This window comes from Vicugna pacos, chromosome 11 (assembly GCF_048564905.1).
Source record: "Vicugna pacos chromosome 11, VicPac4, whole genome shotgun sequence".
Taxonomy (NCBI): Eukaryota; Metazoa; Chordata; class Mammalia; order Artiodactyla; family Camelidae; genus Vicugna; species Vicugna pacos.
The window spans coordinates 53,610,827-53,625,746 of NC_132997.1; the positions used below are offsets into that span (position 1 = coordinate 53,610,827).

At 37.4% G+C, this 14,920-nt stretch overlaps 1 protein-coding gene across 1 annotated transcript in view; it reads left to right on the forward strand.

The window, feature by feature from the left end:
- Positions 1-14,920, forward strand: part of CTNNA3 (catenin alpha 3) — a 1,353,918-nt gene that overhangs the window by 64,652 nt on the left and 1,274,346 nt on the right. The window lies entirely within an intron of this gene.

Sequence of the window (14,920 nt, forward strand, 5' to 3'; positions counted from 1 at the left end):
TAAAAATACCAAAATGTATGAGAAAAGCAAAAGATATTTAAGGAGTTCTGTGATGAAGTCTTTCATATTGTGAACATTTCTTTGTTTATATGTATAATGATTCTCCGACTTACTAAGTAAGTCCAGATTTTATTTATTGAATTTTCTTAGAGCAGAGCTTTAAAAAACTTATACTATAGTATAGATTTAAATTTTTTTAACCCAAAATTTGTGAGGAAACACCTCTTTAGGCCTACCTTACATCATATCTCCTAAAACAATTTATCCCTATTTATAAGGCCTTGAAGCACTCAAGGGTTTCTTAAGTGAGAAGCTATACTGACCTTACTTCTGATCATTTAAAAATCTTCTGCTTGTCTTCTTTGTGAGGTGGACGGTGGAGAGGGGAGTAGCTCTGAGAATAGGCTTTGTACACATTTTTACTTGGCACAGTCAATATGGACTACTGGAAAGAATTTAAAACATGTGCCTCACTGAGATAGTTTAATCATGAACTTTGGCAGTCTTAAAGGCATTAATATCTGGTATGAAATTGATACTAGATGACTATGGAGACTCCATTGAGGTCCCTATCTTAGCCACCCATAGAATGGTCTCATGTTAAAAAGAAACAAAAAAAGTGTACATTGTTTTCCTAATAAGTTTCACTGAAAAAACTGGAAAAACAAAATAAAAACAAAACTCAGAAAATAAAAAAGCACTCACGGTTTTACCACTAAGAGGTAAATATTAGTGTTTTGATGCATTTACTTCCAATAAATGTAAAATTATGGGTGATTTTTATTATCTTCTTAGTACTTCATAATATAAAAAAAAGTATCTTAAATATATAAAAGATACACGTGAACAAGGTGGAGATAGTACTGTATATGTAGATTTTATCTTAGCCTTCCATTTAAAATGGTGTTTTAATAATTTCCTCATTCTTTGTAAGTATGGTTTAATAAAAATGCTGTTTAATTATCTATCATATGGCTGAACAATAGTTTTTTAAAGTAGCCTTTCATTTTTGGGCATGTAGGTTGTTTCTGTTTTTTACTGTTATAAATAATTCTGTGCTGAAAATCTTCATACATGAATTTTTGTCATCAGTTCAAATTATTTCCCTAGGATTAGTTACTAAATGTAAAAGTGGCCAAGGTATGAGAATCCTTATGTTTTTTCATATAAATCACCAAGTTTTTTTGAGAAAGTTTTAAATGAGTTCTCATAAATCATTTCAGATTTTATTCCAATGCAATTTACTTGGGGTGGGGTGGGGAAATGGCCTTCAGTTTGGAGATAGCTGGTGAAGGCAGATACATTAATGCCACTGCATAACCCTTATTTTCCCTATAACAATGAAACATTTGAGTTGGTCACCTAAGACTTGCTAATCATAAAGGCTGCTGATATATTGCTTATGAACAGAGAAAGTATCATTATGGAGAAACTTTTTTATATTCTAGCTGAAACCAACAGATGTTTTGCTTTAGTCAAATACGCTATTAGAGCAGTCAATAGAGAGAATTCTAGGTAAATTCACATTAGGAGTATGCTGTTCACAATTTGTGTGTTTTTTCTGTTTTCATGTTTAAAAACTATTTAATCTATAAACATTTATTGAGTCCACCTAGAAAATTAAAAAGGGTGAAAATGACCTGAAGAATTTGATTTGATTGGAAGACGTTTAACTCTTTTAAAAATTGCGATTATGCTAATTTTAGAGGGCTTTTAATGTGATGCCTAGATTCAAACTTTTCATGATCTGCAAGTAGATGAGTCAAGGGAAGGGAAATTAGTACTTAAATGCCAGATAGTTCCCAGTTACACGTAAGTGTAATTGCTAATTTTATCTTCAAAGCAGTTTGGTATACCATTTCACCAATATCTCAGGAAAAAAAAACTTCTAGATCTTAGCAATTTTCAAGTTAAAGTAAATTAAAAATATTAATAATTTATAGAATATTTACTATGTTCATATGTTCAGGAACTATATCATAAAGGAGAATTCTAGTACAACTGAGTTATTTGGACACACTCTTAATTTTCATTATAATGATAGTCTCCTTAAAAAAACTAGTGCATTTCACAGTCAAAGAATCATTAATTTAAAATAACTGACCTTTTTGGATTTGATGCACAATCTTTTTGTATCTGTCACTTTGATGATGTATTACCTATCAATACAAATTAAAAAAATCCCATTAAATTATATTAAAGATTTTTCTTTTAGAGTAGTATCAGACTAAATATCTCATAACATTCCTTTTTTTTTCAAAGAGTGTTTAATTTGAAATAGTTACATGGTTTATATTAAGTATATAATATAATCTTTGATTATAATGGAAGACATTCCAAAAGAAGTTAATGATTATTAAGTTCATAATACCATCAGATAGTTATCAATTTAGTAACCCCATGAAAAACTTCTCACCTTTCTTCATTATTTATCTTCATGCTATATTCCTTTGCTTTAAAGTTTCCACAGAAATTATTTACCATCTCTGTATATAACTCAAAGTCAAAATTACATTTTAATTTTTGGAGTAATTGGTCATAGATACTATTATGTCACTCTGACTTCTAAATTCATTTATTCATAAATCTTTATTCTGCTCTTTTTATAGTTACTAGAGTCTTCCCCACCAAACTTGATTTATCTTTAATCTATTTTTTTCTCTTGGGCATAGGTAAATCACTAGGTCATTTTGCAGGAAGTTCAGCCTGGGATATATTTCAATCATTCACTTTCATTTGCTCTGTGAGATAACTTACACAGTTAAATCCTTCTGTAATAAATTCCTCCAATGGATCAGAAATAATTTTTTCTCAGCAATTACATTTTTATGATTGCAACTGTAGGCATCTGCACTTTATCACTTTCAAGATCCAAGTTTGGCAATGCAGTGCAGAAAATCTATTTATGCAGAATTGCGATTAAAGAATTTACATCTCTATGTTGTATACTCTCTGAAGGAGATATAAACTGCTAAATCATGCTACAGCATTACATAACGGAACTGTCTATAATGTTATTTGCCACAAAATATAATTTGCCCTGTGTCAGATTCATGTTGAATGTGAGCTAGAAGAATTGACTTAAAATCCTTTAAGATAAATGCAATAACAAGCTCCTTATAACATATTATCTCCCATAAAGATAGGAGATCTTTTTGGAGGGCAAAGGTTCAAATATATTTTCTGATGTAAATATATCCCATGTTTTCAAGAGGCAAATATAGAGTTAGAGCAATAGTAATAAACATTATTCCTCTGGCTCTCACCTCTAACTCTTATAGGACCTCTTAGCCTTTTTGCAGTTTCCACTTCAATAGTGTCTCACATCTATTTCTGGGAGTCCCTTAGGGATGGCTTTTATATACTCTATAATACTCATTAGGTCAAGTTTAAGAATATCTGCTCAACTTTTTATCAGTCAGCATAAAGCTAGTGATAAGAGTTGGGGGTTGCTGTGATACGACAACCCGCAAATCTCTTAGGCTTAGGAAAAGTTTATTTTCTGCTCAAGCTACATGTTTAATGTGACTTAGTTGTGGGGGTCTCTGCTTAATACAGGCACTCAGGGACCCAGGCTAATGGGGGAGTCCATCTCAACATTTATTTCCACTATTGTTACAACAGGGGAAAGAGAACATGATGAATCACGAGGGGCTTCTAAAATGTCCAGCTTTTTGTGACATATGTCACTCACATTGCTTTTGTCAAAGAAAGTCATATGGTCAGTGGGGATGCCAGATGTGTGATCTTGCCCTGTGCTCAGAAGACTAGGAATGTTTGTGAACAGCCCTAATTACTATTATCTTTCTGTTGCCTCCTTTTTAGGGGTTCCTTTTTTGTTAAGTCTGCATCTGCTGACTGGTCATCTATCCACCCAGATCACAGCTGACTTTATCAGGTTAGGCAACTGACTTACTGACAATTACAGGTTGGCAAGAAGCCTGTAAGGCAATCTGGCTCTGGCAGACCTGCCTTAGGGGATGATGGTGAATTGGTCCTATCGCCACCATCTCCTTGGGGAATTGACTTTGGGGAGAGTTAAGCAGTGAGTACCTAGCATTAAACAGTTATATCAAGTGCAAAGCTGAAAGACACATGGAAAGGAGTAAAGACAGAGAAGAGTTCTGTTGGAGCAGTTTTCAAGTTTCTATCCACAAACTCCTGCTCTTGTGGGACAAGAAGATTATTGAGTTACCAGGGTTTTAATGGGTCCTTCCAATTTCCAAACCACATTCCAATCTGAGAATTACACTCAAGTCTCTGTGGGGCCTCATTGTTTCCAGTTCCCTTGATCATGGACTATGTAGGCCAGATGCTTGTCTTCCTCATGTCATCTGATTCCCTGGCCTATTACCTCCTCATCAGTGGTTGAAATTTCAGAAGAAGTTCCATTAGTAGCAGCAATCCAGGGTCCTTGTAATTGCCCTCACTTGATTATGGTAGCGTGGAGATTTTCCTGCAAAACTTTTCTTCTGCTCTTCCCTTTATCTCCAAACTTTGGAGCCTCTCACTGTGACTTGCCAATGCTCCATGGTCTATCCACCATGTTTTTCCATTTTTCCTGGTTTTATCTTATTGATGGTGGATGGTAACTGCCAGTGATACCCATTTTGAGACTGGAAATGGACATGCCAAAGTCCTAATGCCTCTAAAGTTGCTAATCCTCAGGATAGCCGAGTGGCATTGGGCTCCTTCAGAAGAAGGAAGATTACTTCTTTTTCTAACTGTGCCTCACTCTATCACATGGGCCCCAATGAATCATGTACCTAGAATCATATAAAATTCCTTATGAGAACAACCCCTTTCAGCTTTTTCCCTAATCTCTCTCCTCTCCTTGTCCAAGTGTTTGGATGGCTGACAGTTAATCCTTACTTCTCTAAGCACCATATTTTTCTTTCCTCCCTGGTTCCTATTGCAGAACCTGTCTACCATACCCCACTATCAACATAATTTCTTTCTCCTATCTTTTAGCCAAGGGAAAAAAATAAATGCCTAGATGCTCAAAGGGTTCATTTCTACTGTACTACAGGCAGATCTGATTGACTTCCAGGGAGCAAAGAGAGGACCTGCTTTGGCTTCTTAGCGTCCCAGAATATAATTTCCTTTGTTTCTTTCAGAAAAGAATTCAAGTTTCATTTGTTTGTGGTTGTTTTTCTGTCATTTCTGTAGGTCATTTTGAATGAGCATGATGCCATTTACTTATGTTTCCTCGCTTTTATCTCCAAGCTTCTTTTTTGCAGCCTTGCTGATTATTCTATCCATAGAGTTTATGTCAGAATTAATCTTGAAAGTTCCAAGAAAATCTCAGAGACAAGTCTGACACATATAGTGTTCTTGTAGATCACTTTATAAGCAAATATTATAGTTTTGACTATAATCTTAACAAGTAACCTCAAAAATTAGTAAATTAAATGTCTTTTAAACACTTTTAGGCCCAAGTCTTATTAAGTATAAAGATGTTATTTTTGTGGTAGGATGAAGAAATAAGCTTAATTCTGTCTCAATAATGCTTTAAAGTGTAAGGTGATTCAGTATAGTTGAGTTGATTCTAATAAAGTGAATTCTTCAATTTCTGTGTTCTTTTCCTGCCAGAAAACTGCTCCCATGGGAAAGTTGTTAGGCTATAGCATTCCTTGAGAAACAAATAGTTGAGAAAAAGGAAGCCACTTTTTAAATTAAAATAGGCATAAGAAAAACTAGCAGCTATTTGATTAAAATAGCACAAGTCCCACAGGAGTGTGCGTGGTGGTTATACCAGGGGTGCTTTTCTCATCCCCACCAGAACCTGGTAGCTTTAAGCTTAGCTGTGGGCAGATGTTAGTCTCTGAACATGCTTCACCTCTTCTCAGCTTGCTTTCTAGACCTTTTATTCTATCAGACTCTGATTTTCTTTCTACTTACTCCAATATTGTTGCCCTGTTGTTCTGGGTTCTCTGATCACCCCTGATCCACTTCACTTCTATTAATACATTTTCTTTCAATCTTTTCCTCCACAAATTCAGACTGATCCCAGAGATATACACTTCTAGCTTAGCTGTGGAATAAAATCTTTCTCTTATAAGCTGATTCTGTAGGCAGCCAGGTGGTATAGGCTGATAAGCGCAGACCCACTTGTCATTTTAGTGGAAAATGCTAGATGGATGGAAGCAACTATGGTTCAGTTGGCTGAAAGGATGGAAGAGTCCATATCCCTTCAGATGTGGACATTTTCGCTGCTTGTGGTATGATTCTACACTTCATAGAACCCACGATTATTTTAGAACATCCAGCTTGTCCCAGGAGATACTGCTGCAGCTTGACAACTCTATGACTCTAGACCAGTGGTTGGCAAACTTTTTCTGTGCCTGGGTCCAGAAAGTAAATTGTTCCAGCTTTGACAGCCGTGAAGTCTCTGTTGTAACTACTCTGCTATTATAGTTTGAAAGAAGCCATAGACAATATATAAACAAATGGATGTGGCTGTGTTCCAAATAAAACTTTATTTACAGAAACAGGCAAATGGCAAGATTTGGCTCCAGGTTCTTAATTTGGAGACCCTGCTCTAGACTGACCATTTTCTCATGGAGACACCCTGCACTCCCACTGGTCTCCCAGGGTAAGAAATGGGCAAGATGTCACACACAGTTGAGAGCTCTTGTGAGATAAATTATGATGGAGTGGTTTGTGGCCAACCTCTGTGAGAGACACAAAAGCCTCATTTGGGGGAAGAGTGCTAACTAGGCAATTCAGAAAATTCTTCTCACTGCTGAGATCCTGTTAGCCCAGTGGTTTTTAACCTTGGCTGCACATTAAAATCACCTGGGGGAGCTTTTAAAAGTTCCAATGCCCAGGCCTCACAGGAAGCCAGTTACATCAGAATCTTGGGGAGAAGGACCAGGCAGTAATTTAAAAAGCTCCCAAGTGATTACAACATGAGAATGGCTATGCTGGCATTTATATCAGCCAGTGGCAAGCATGATTCTGTCTCTTGGCACAAGGTTTGCCCCAGAATGGTGCCCCTTCTTGGTCTTTTTAATGGCGCTGGATGGTCCCCATATGGAATAAATTTATAAGGATTTCCCAGGGGTAACCTCCATCAATTCTCTGTAACATGCTCAGTTAGGTCTCTTAGGTCCTAGCAGGGATATTGGTAGCAGCTCTAGGAAAACTACTGCAACTGAGAGAACTTGGATCCACGTTCTGCAGCTCTTTTTTATTCAGCAGTCTACTGCTAGATAGCGTTATGGATCCACATATGCATTAGGTTACGGTGGTCTCTAGGATTTTGAGTACCCATGGCATGCTTTGTTTTGATGGATTGAACTCGAGGTGGCGGATATGGAAATGAGGGAAGAGATTCCATACAAGTCTGAAATTATAGTGTGGTACATCACATGAAGAAGTTTACATTTACTGATTTTCTTTCTACTTGCACCTGCACGAGTGCTTCTCAACCTTAGCTTCAAAAAGACATCACTTGAGGAAGTTATAAACATTCTGATATCTGCCCCCACCACCCCTGCCAGGCCATACCTAAGGCCAATTAAATCAGAATCTCTGGGGTAGGACCCCATTAACAGTATTTTTAAAAAGCCTCCCAGGTGATTTTATTGTACAGCCACTAGAGTAGGACCTTGCTGCCACCAAAGTGTTGTCCCTGGACTGGCAGCATCAGACCTTTAGGCGCACCCCTGTCTCCCCAGACCCACTGAATCAAAATCTGTGGTGTGATAAGATCCCAGATGGTTTGTATCACTTTAAAGTTTGAGAAGCTGGTGTAGGAGACTGTAAATTTCAACTTTTAAATTGCAATTTTGGGGAACCACAGTAGAAAACCACTGCCCTACATTTTTAGCTACCTGCTGGTACTTGAGTGGCAAAGTCACCAGGAATTTCCAAACTGATACTCATATTGTTACTTGGCGACTGAACCTTTGAAGGGGACACCCAAGAGTGATTGTTCTATTGTGCATTTCTTCTGAAAAGGATCTGTCTCTCCCACACCGTGACTTAGGCTAGCCACTTCTACTCCCTTTCCTCTCCAAGCCTGTGGTTAATCTCATGCCAAGTGGTTCTGTTCTACCTAGAAATGGCTTTGGGGTACTAGGAAGCATGGCCTGAGAAATGAGATTTTCAAGAGCCAGTCCTTCTCCTTTAGGAGAACACAGTTTGTTATAATTTAAGCATAATTTTTTAATCTCTGGGAAAGTTGCTTAACCTTGTTATAGCTGAAATTTGGATATACAGTTAACCCTTGAACAACGTAGGCATTAGGGGTGCAGACCCTCTGTGCAATCGAAAATCTGCATATAATGTACAGTTGGATCTCCGCATCCAAGATTCTGCCATATCCAAGGTTCCTCAGTATCCATGGTTCTGCATCTGTGGATTCAACCAACAATGGTGTGGTACTGTAGTATTTATTTTTGAAGCAAATCCATGTATAAGTGGACTCTTCAGTTCAAACACATGTTGTTTAACGGTCAATTGTGTGTGTGTGCGTATATATATATTAAATCATAGTACTGAGTGCACTGTAAATTAAGGCTTAACAAATGTGGTTTCTGATTTTTAGATGAGTTTTTTCTTTCAGGAAACAATTTGTGTTCTCAACCCTGATTTGCAAGATACTGCAGTTCTTCAGTTTAGACACCTTTCTCCATAATTCTCCACATTTTTTTCTCCTTTTATTTATTTAAAGGTTTTTAAAATTTGTTTTATGTTTTAACACCTTTATTGTGGTATGATCACTGTACAGTAAACTACACATATTTCAGATGTACAATTTGATGAATTTTGATAGATTTATACAGCAATGAAACCACCACCACAATCAAGATAGTTAACATTTCCATCACTCCCCAAGAGGATCAATATTTGTTGAACAAATGCATGGTGGAGTCCAAACTTGGTTTTATTGTTTGTTTGTTTCAGGGTTGTAGGTAGCTAAGTAAAGACTATTAGACACTAATATTTGATATTAGTCTCAGCATGTGATCTTTTCCTAGGTGTGTTTAAGTTTACATATTTTTTCCCCCCAGGAATAAGTATACTTCTTTGATTAGGACTTTTAGCTATAGCTGTTTATATGACATGTAAATCTTTTTGCTCTGTTATGTGTGGCCCAGGGGGCTGGTGGAGTTGGAGAGGGATCTACATGTGCTTTGCGCTCTTCCTTTAATAGCTCCAAGTAATAGCTCTAGTTAGTGGTGATTGTTAATTTAACAAACAAACAAAACCCTAAATTACATTTAAAAAGATGATAGTTGTTTTATAGTTTTTGTGTCATTTGTAGTGAGGATTTATATAGAGTGAATTGTGTTCCTCTTAAATTCATATGTTGTAGCCTTAGCCCTCAGTACTTGAGTGATTGTATTTGGAGATAGGGTCTTTAGAGAGGTATTGAGTTAAAATAGGTTCTTTAGGGTGGGTCCTAATCCAATGTGACTGGTACCTATGTAAGAGGAGATTAAAGCATACAGAGAGATATACCAAGGATGTGTGGAAGCAGAAAAAAGAACATGTCACAGTGAGGTGACCATCTGCAAGCCAATAAGAGAGGTCTGAGAAACCAGCCCTGGTGACACTTTGATCCTGGGCTTCTAGCCTCCACAACTGTGAGAAAATAAATTTCTGGTGTTTAAGCCACACATTCTGTGGCACTTTGTTATGGCAGCCCTACTGAAAGGATTTTTTAATCCTTTTATTTAAAAATGAAAATTAGTAATAGAAATTGTGTGCCTGGTCTTTTTATTTATAATTTGAAAATGAACTATGTAGCCTGTCTTTTTATTTCTTGCCAAAAAAAGACCAAATATAATTTTATACTTGATTCTAAATCCCTTTGACCTGATCAGACCCCAAATAAACTATGCAAGTTGAGATTTGTTTATTCAGAACTTATAAAAATTTGCTTTTCCAGGTTCTAGACATGGGAAATGACAGAATAGTCTGCATTAGGAATTCCTTTTGATTTTTAATTTAATGAGGGGAGGTAATTAGGTTTATTCATTTATTTGTGTTTGGAGGAAGTATTGGGGAATGAATCCAGGACCTTCTGCATGCTAAGAATGTGCTCTACTACTTGATCTATACCCTCCTGCCAGTAATTCCTTTTGATTTAAAGACTACCATATGCCATCACAAAACTTAACTTTTACTTTTGGTTTAACTACCAGCTCTCTTGGTAACTTTTTAAATATCACTCAACATTGTGGCTCTTGGTTTCATTCATATTTTCATTAAGTCAACTACCATTTGTTTATTATTTATAGTGTGCTAGCCCTGAATTTTCAGGATGAGTCAAGCATGGCCCCTTCCCTTATTGAGTTCCTGGTAAAGCTGGGGAGGCTGTATGTTAACAGCTAATTATAAAACACTAAAATTGTTAGTGGTTGGAGGGATCCCTAAATTAGGAAGCCCACCAAAGTGTCTGTTCTTGCCCAGGCTGTGAAAGAATTCGCACAGCAGAGGCAGAGGGTCAAAGTGAACAGCTGCTTTATTGCTCAGAAGGGGAAATGGAAAAAAAGTGCTTGAGCAGGGAGAAGGGAAGGAAAAGCACTCAAGCAAGGAAGAGGTGCTCAAGCAGGGAGCCGTCAGCCAAGATGGCCAGTAGACACAGCTCTGGCCTGGTGGTCAGGCCATGTGGACTTTTATGAGAGGCTTCCACCATCATGTCCTTGTTCCGTGTGTGATAGAGTCTTGTTTGAGTTTTTCACTTCTTTCATGGGCTTTTCCAGTTGTCATGGCAATCGTCAACTGTAATGGCACTGGTGGGTGTGTCATTTAGCATGTTAATATATTATAATGAGCATATAATGAGGCTCAAGTTCCACTGAAAGTCAAATCCTCCACCATCTTGGACTGGGTGGGTTCTAATCAGTTCTTATTACTTCTCTGCAGCTGCCTCCTGAGACTTAGTTAAGAGTAATTGGTTTCTATTTGAGGGAGGGGCAAGGGTATGATCCTGGGGGCAACAGCCTTGGTAACAAAAAGGAAATTTGCTTTTAATCAGAATGCCTGCAGTCTGGTAGACCCAGCAGCCCCCCTCCCCACCAAACAATCTCCAGAGATTCTGTTCAGCCATGAAACTTTGAAAGGGAAATGGGGGAGTAATCTCAGTTAATCATTGAGATAGGTGGTCAGAGTCGTAGCCATCCCCCAGTGCCTGCAGGCTTGCCCTAATCAACTTCTTGAGCCTTCTCTTCTATGACTCAGGGAGGCCTGGGAGACTTCAGCTTTTCTATAAACAAGAGGCAGGGTCTTGGGGAGGGGAAGCGGCACAGGGTCCTGCTCCCTTTCATAATGAGTGGTGTGATAGGTACATACAAGGAGCTGTGTGAGGGAGCGAGTTGTTCTAGGTTGAGGATGCCAAACATTTCCCATTCTGGGCCTAACAAATAGTTTGTTGTCAAACTCCATGAATGGAAGATGAGAGTGAAAATTTAGTCAGAAGTGATATAATAAATTGCCTCATAAACCATACTTTAGACTTTATCCAAATCATGCTTTGGACTTTATCTTATAAGGCAGCAGGAAGCTATTGGAGAGTTTTAAGCAGGTGCAAATGTGTCATATGGACATAGAGAGATGGCTCTAATAGAGGTGTGGGCTGAGTGTGGAGATATGATGAGGGCCATAATCGATGCATTTACTTTTCATAATGATAGAGTGGAAGACAGGGCTGAGATTGAGGCCCTGTTTCTGTGTCATGGCGGATGGCTTGGAGGGAGTGTGGGCCAGGGCAGTAATCCAGAGAGCAGTTATGAGAAGCAATGGCCATTGGTTGGAGAGAGGGTGACAGAAACAAAAGCTTCTAAAGAGACAATATAAAGAACCTGGAGAGGAGAATGAAAAGGAGGGAATAGCCCAGATGACCTCTGGGTTTCTGCTTCAGGCCAGAGGTGTCAGTCCCTGAGGTAAGAAATACAGACAGAAGAAAGGTAGGTTGATGGAAGAAGGCTTCCACTTTGGGTATGCTGTGTGAAGTGTCTATTGCCTATGGAACTGAATATTAACTCTCTCCTTGGCTTTTAACACTTTGTATTTAAGCTATAACTTACTTTGTAGCCTATTTCTCACCCAGTTTCCTGTTTTTACCCCCAAAGTCTACTGAACTTGACTATCTGCTATTCTTAGACAAAAATAATTTCTATCTCTGCCCCTTTGCACATGATTCTCTTCACCTGGCTCATTTTCCCCTCTTATCTCTCATGCCAGAAAACTATCTGTCCTTAAAGGCTCTTGTTGGAAAGTTTGTAATCAATTCAGCGCTTTTTCTGCCTTCTATATTACAGCTACTTGTGTCTCTCTCATCACCATACTGAAGCTTACTTGTCTTTCTTTTCTAAAGGTCTAGGGTATTGTTTTGAACATAATGTGCTGAATAAATGTTTATTGGCTTAAGAGGAACTAAAATAAGACTGTATTTGGTTTTGGGAGAGTGCTGAACATTAATCAAAGGATATGCGCACATTTTCTGAGTTCTCAACACTTCAATCTTTCCCAGTGCTTTTGTTAACACAGTAAAGGTTGCTTTTGTAGGAAATATGGAACAGTTGAAATTATCAATGACTCAAAGAAGGGACCCCCCTCCCCAAGACTGGATGATATTTTAGCTTTAAAAGGTCACTTGTTTTTCTAATCCACAGATAATTTTATTTTTCTGCCCTTCTAATTTGTTTCATAATTGTGTTTGAAGTTTTTAGCCAATTAACATGGCTTAAATGTCTTATTTTTTATTTCACACATTAAAATTAACTCAAGGAAGCAGAAGTAGTCCTGAAGGCTCCTGTGAGCTACTGGCGAGTAAAGTTAAAATTCAATTCAAAGTATTTTAGCTAATAAACAAGAAAAGAGATAGCTGTTAACATGGCCTTTTTATATTACAATGATAGTAGAATTTAAAAAAATTAGACTGGGAAAGAACATGGTTATAGAATATAAATGTGATATCCAAGTTGGCATTAGAGAAGACTTTCTGCAATGCTAGCATCTGAGACACTAAAGCAGTTGTTGAACTTATGTAACAGAAGAAAGTAAATCACAACCTCATGCCATATTCTGCAGTGCTCCTACTGTGCCCTAGTGTTGATCTGTACAGTGGCAGTTGATGACTTTGTTCCCTAAGCGTATGAATTTAATTTTAAGTATCTTTGGAGCATCTAGAGAAGCAAACCTGAATTAGGAAAGATTAGAAAATCCTTTTATTTTTTGGTACTCTTAATTTCAATATATAAGTATTACACAGCATTAAAAATACACCTAGTTTTATGGAATTATACATGTGCAGAATTAATAAAAGTAGGGAATTTCTTCTTTTTATACTACTGGATGTCTCTAATTTAGGACCAACCACTTCAGTGGGGAGCTTATTCCTGTATCTAAGATAAAGGTGTGTCTGTTACCTAGCACGGATTTACAGACTGAGGAAAAGTGAGTAAACCCAAGTTCTTTAAGAGTTGCAAGCCTGAAGTCAAAGATTTTCCATATGTGATGGACCCCCTAAGCTCTGATAAAGAAGGAAAGGGGTCAGTTGTGCACAGTGACAAAAAGAAAGGTTAGCAGGATCTGGGCTTGGACCCTACCTGAGAATAGTCTTTGCCGTAAATCCCAACTAAAGTTTTTGTGTTCCTTATAAAAATATAACTCATTTTGTACTGAAAAAGAAACAGGAGTTATTTTACAGAATCATTTCAGGGCTAATTTTACTGTTTGCTGGTATTCCGTCAAGAGATAGGAGGCTTTTTCAAATAACATACACACCCCTCCAACCCTTGGTGAGAATCACTGGCTTTCAGGAGTCACAGTCACCGATGGGAGCTGGTTAGATCCCTGTAGGTGAGTTGGGCTTAAAAAAAAAAGTTTTAGCTTTCTTTTTCCCCACCACAAGCTTACCAAGCCATATTTACTTTCTGAAATAAAACGAATCTTTGAAAGCATCACTTGAATTTAGTTTAATCAATATTATATAACTATATGGGGTATTTAAAAAGAAGATTTAGGTATAAACTTAATAACTTGCAAGTTGCAATTGCATTTTTTTGATGGAAGCACAATGTTCTTATACAATGTTCTTTTCACATTTCTTACTCCTCTGGCATTTATTATAAAGCACAAGGCATTTCTGGAATGCTCATTTTAATTTTAAAGCTCAGGCTATTTTATGGAAAACATTTGGTGCTTTGAGGATCTGAACAATAATAGAGGAATGTTCAGTGGGAAGCGTCATGAATTGTGGCACTTAAAATACATTCTAAAGGAACATTTTAGACAATGATACTGTTCATTTTAAACAAAGATTTTAAATGAGTGCTGTAATTTGTTTTAATCTGGACAAGTATCTTTTAGCTTTTGATATATAAGTTAGACTGATAACAGTGAGATATTTGCCTTTAGCATGGGGGACCCCAAGAGCAAGATAATGGTAGACCTAGTAGAATACCTTTGACAAGGATCCCATGTGGGAATTGGACTAGAAAGTACACATTAAGTGCCAGCCAATGTTTGTGTCATGTTATGTATCTTGCAAAATGTTTCGCATTATTTAACCTTCACATAATCTTGTAAGATAATATAATGATCTCATATTCCAAGAAAGGTGATAAAGGCTTGCTATAAGGAACTCCTCTCTGGATTATGAACATGGGAATAAAGCAAATTAGAATAAAGAAGAGGGTCTACTGAATAAGGAAAGAAAATGGAAGGGCAGACAAATATTATTTTCGTCCACATATTTTCCCCATAGCTTGTAAATTCTTTCTCAGTTCCTGGCTAAGAACTGGGTCCAGATAGCCAAATAAACAAATATTTAATGTTTCATAAATAATAAGCAAGCAAAATCTCCAGGGGGCTGCAAAGCAGGAGGAGTTAACGTATAGTGAAAGATTTGGTGTGTGACTGTTAGCAGCGTTGGCCACTTGATAACAGGCAGGAGCCTAAC